We start from the raw sequence: 4,708 nt of genomic DNA, 5'->3' as shown, positions 1-4,708 counted from the left end.
GTGCTGCGATTCATGGGGTTGCAAAGAGTCAGACGCGACTGAGCGACTGAACTGAACTGAACTCTAAAAATAAGTTTTTCAGTTCCTTTTCACAACTGCCAAGCACTGGGACAGTTGGCATTGTTTCAGGGAACTTTGAAAGAAAGATTCTCAGGACAAATGGTCCCAGCAGCTGCTTAGGGCCTTGTCTCAATATTCCCTGATAGGGGCATGCGAGCCATGAGCCGCAAGGTTCCTGTGTTGGCTCACCAAACTTGTTACCGAGCCCAAGCTCACTCTGCTTGTTGCACGATAGGCAAATGAGTCCAAGAGATGAGAAGTTGAGGCAAGGAATACGACCTGAGGATCCTGAGATGAGGAAGATGAGCCCCTGAGTACCTGGGAAGCAGATGCTGGCCAGGGACAAGAAGGCATGTGGAAACAAAAGTCATGAATGACATCACTCCTAGTCCTCTGCCCCACTTGGTCCTGGCAGTGAGGGGGGCTTTAATCCTTGCTGCTCTAATGAGGAGACAGAGGGGCTCAGTCCTAAACAGACCCATCTCCTAGAAGGCTACTCCACGGGGCCAGAGATTTGTCTCTTTTGTTCCCAGAAGTGTCCTGAGTACCCACTGCAGGGCCTGGCACAGGATGGACTGCTCATCAATACTTGTGGAACCAGGGGAATACTTGCTGGTCACTAAGCAACCAGTCTGAATGGACAGGTGAGTCTCCTTTGGAGTGGCCCCAGGGCTGTAATGTGGCTACCGTGTTGTCTTTACAAGGAGACTGTTGTAAGCATCAGGGATACCCAGGAGTGGGAACAGCTATGAGGACCAGGCCTTTCTCCTTTTTCCATTGTGGCCCTAAGGGCAGGATCAGGTCTGATTGGGTTCCTGCACCCGCTAACTCCAAGAGATGGGGTGAGCCTGATCCACTCTGAGAGCAAGAGAGCCTGGAGGGCTTGGAGCACATCAGGTCTAACAGTTTGTGTGCATGGGGCTCATGGCAGCCCTTGAGCACCGGGAACTTAGCCAAGGCACAAAGGGAAGACTTGGCACACAGCACCAAATTGATGAATGAAGTTCTGCATAAGGCCCAACATTGTCCATTCCAAGTACTATCTTAAGTGGCACAGATACCTGAGTTCAGTCCTTGAGGAGGAGACCTCTAGGGGGTGGGGTTCATCCAGGAGGCTCCCCAGAGAAAGAAGCCTGAAGTTGAGAGAAAGGGGAGCAGCAGGCAGTGTGCGTGGGTGAGGCCACAGTGGTGCGAAGATAACAGGCAGGAAGGTCAGGGGTCTACAAACAGAGGAAATAGGCTGCAAGTGTCAGACATTTTTTAGCTCTCCCTTAAGCGGCAGGAGGAAACAAACTACAAGTGTCAGATTTTTTTTTCTTCTCTATACAAAATTAAAAAAGTTTCTCTTAAAATTCTGTGTTGCCATGGTGACACCTGGTTCCACCTGAACTTAACTTTTCTCAACCTTGAACTAACCAATATGTCTTTCTTATGGGAATGTTTTTCCTAAGCTATGTTAATGAAACTATGTATTTGCTTTGGAATTTGCCTTTCTTCAAAATAGTTCCACCTAAGATTAATTTTTTTTCTTTTCTCAAACCTTTGGCTGATAATAGCTCCACAAACCAGTATTCATATCAGTTGTTTTATGGCTGGGGTATGACACACCTCATACCATACTATCTCAAAAATGCATATTGTGGGAGAGGGGCCTGGTGAAACTCCCTCAGCCTTGAGGTGTCTTTCTTATCTGATTAATAGCTTTCTAACAGACATAAAACATCTGGCTAAAGAGTAGCATGGGGGCACTCTTTCTGTCCCCTTCTGATGTCTATGTCAGAAGCTTTGTCTATCTCTTTTACACTTTAATATAACTTTGTCACACAAAAGCCCTGAGTGATCAAGCCTCATCACTGGCCCCGGATTGAATTCCTCTCCTCCAGAGGCCAAGAATCCCAGCGTCTTTCACAGTTCAGCAACAACTTTTCAGTGGTATTGGGAGGCAAGGAATGGTGACTCAGGTTAGCAGCAGTAACAACCTTGGAACTCTCCAGGGTTTTCCAGAAGCCAGGGAGCTGGGGTGGAAAGGGTTATCCCTCCTGTCTTGTTCTTCCTGTACCAGCCCCAGCTAGGAAGCCCTGGGCAGATACCCAGGGGAAGCTGGCACACTCTGCTTTTAGCAGAGATTTGAGGTGGGCTGGGAGGACTAACAGGAGGGAGGAGAGCCTGGGGCCCTGAGCCGAGGCCCTGCCCTGCACTCAAGATAAGAATCCAGAGTGCTAAGGGTACAGGGTGACAAAGAGGACCACCCCATCCAACTATTGTGCAAGAAGAAAGGAATGTTTCTGGTCAAATTTCAAGGCTTGTGGAAACCGTTTACTGGTCCTGGGTCAGCTCCAGTAGGCCCCCTCCCCACTGACCTAGATCTGAAGTGTGGAAGATAAGGGAAACATTTCTCATCGTCAGGGAGAAGACATTCTCATCCCAGTTTACAGACAAGAACATTGGAACGCAAGGAGTTGATAAAGCAGCCGGAGGGTCAGGCAGGTGGGAGCAGGCTGGGAGCAGCCCAGGGTTTCTAACTGCTGAGACTGGGCTGTGGAAGGAGGGGCTGGATGGGCTTATGCTGGGAAAGGCGACCCTCTGGGGCAGCTGTAATGACTGACTTGCAGAACAGGAGGGTAAGTGTTGGGAAGACCGACAGGAGTCACGGGTGCTCTTGGGTGAGCAGGGGCAGAGCCATACTGTGGGCTGACCCAAAGGGCAGGGTCAGGTCAGGAGGCAGGGCATCAGGAGTGGCCCAGCAGTACCACTTGGATCCTACCCAGAGGCCTCCGGGGTTTCCTGGGTCCAGCACAGTCCTACCCAGCGTTTGAGGCCCTCCGTGTTCACATTCCTGAACTCTTCTTGTCAATCCCATGATTATGTCTTTAGGTAGGTCTGTCTTTTACCTCACTGTGAGCACTTGCAGTCTCATCTCACAATTGACTGCCTGAAGTAGTCTGTACTTACAAACTACAGCTTACCAAAATCCTGAGCTTCTGCCCTTCCTTCCAGTTTTATCTCATAAAGTCCTTCCAGGAAGCATTTCCTGACCACTCCTACCACAGGCACCTGGAATTTCTCGGGATCCTGGAACATGTCAGTGAATCACTCAACACTGGCAGAAAAACTAGCTTGTGTCAGGCACTCACAGAGAAAAGAGTGCCCACCATCCTCACTTCTTGGAGCTGACATCGTTGAGAAGACAGCCAGCCAGGGGAAGGAGCAAATACACCATGGCAACTCTGATGTGGTAATGAAGGGGATGATCAGTGTGCTGAGAATGCAGATGAGAGGGCAGGCCTCTCTGAGGTGGGGAGGAAGCCTGTTACAGAAGCCTGCTGGCACTCCTGAGTGGACCTGAGATGTAGCAGGAAGGCAGGAGGCTGGCGCTGCCTGTGGTGAATAGAGGCCCCAGTAGAGTGGACAGATTGTGTGCACTGAGGATCTGACGGCAGGTTTGGGCTCTATTCTTAGGTCCATAGGAAGCCACCGTAAACTCCCGGGAAGTGGGTAATAATAAAAGTAACCAATTTGTATTTGGGAAACTTACTTGGCCTGCTGTTGTGGGATGAATTGGAGAGCTCAAGGTTGGATCCTGGGACATATTTGAGGCCATAGAAGTCATCTGGTTCAAGATGATGTTCTTGGACCAGGGTGGTCGCAGTAGAAATAAGAAATAAATGGATTTGGGAAGCAAATCCTTCACTGCTGCCCACCCTTCCAGACGGCTTTCATTTGTACTCAGGATTTAGCCATTGCAGGTATGTTCCCAGTTCCCAAGCCGTGGACTTCCTACCAGATTTGGACCAACTCCCAAGCTCCTCCCAGACACCACACCTCAGGGTCCTCAGGCACCCCCAAATCCCATAGGGCTAAATGAAACTTACATATCTCCTACCCTTCCCTCAAACCCCTGATCGCCCCTGGCTCCTGTTTCTCTGCCTGCATACTCTATCAGAGCGATGTCACGACAGTCACCACTCTAGACCAGGGCCTTCAGACTTTAAGGGGCACATATGTCTGTGCGTGTTCAGTCACTTTAGTTGTATCTGACTCTTTGTGACTCTATGGACTGTAGTCCACCAGGCTCCTTCTCTAGGCAAGAATACTGGAGTGGGTTGCCATGCCATCCTCCAGGGATTCCTGACCCGGGGATCAAACCTGAGCCTCCTGCAATTCCTGAATTGCACGCAGATTCTTTACCGCTGAGCCAGCAGGGAAGTCCAAGGTACACATAAACCACGCAAATACAGGTGCTGATTCAGCAGGTCTGGAAGGTCCCAAATTTCAAATTTTTGATAAGCCCCCAGGTGCTGCCACTGCTACTGGTCCTTGGAGCCCAGTTGGAAGAATGTGACTTTTGGTCTTCCCTCTCCCTTACCCCCCCCCCCCCCCCCCCGCCGCCCCACATCCCAAATGCTTTTTGAATCTGTCCCTTCTCCTTTCCTCCTATCACACCCACTTTCAGGTCCCATGATCTCTAACCTGGGTTGTTTCAGCACCTCCTGATCAGTCTTCCTTTGGTTCATGTTGCTAAGGGGTGTCCCCAGGAGAAATCAAATGTTCCATGAGAAGTCCTACTTGTTCAGGCATCTTGACCACAATTGCCAACAGGGTTATGCCCAAGAGCAGGCTTCAGAGTTGAAGATGCTCCTCACCACCG

Source organism: Cervus elaphus, chromosome 9 (genome assembly GCF_910594005.1).
Source record: "Cervus elaphus chromosome 9, mCerEla1.1, whole genome shotgun sequence".
In the NCBI taxonomy this organism is placed as follows: domain Eukaryota; kingdom Metazoa; phylum Chordata; class Mammalia; order Artiodactyla; family Cervidae; genus Cervus; species Cervus elaphus.
Note: the sequence above shows the minus strand (reverse complement) of the source record.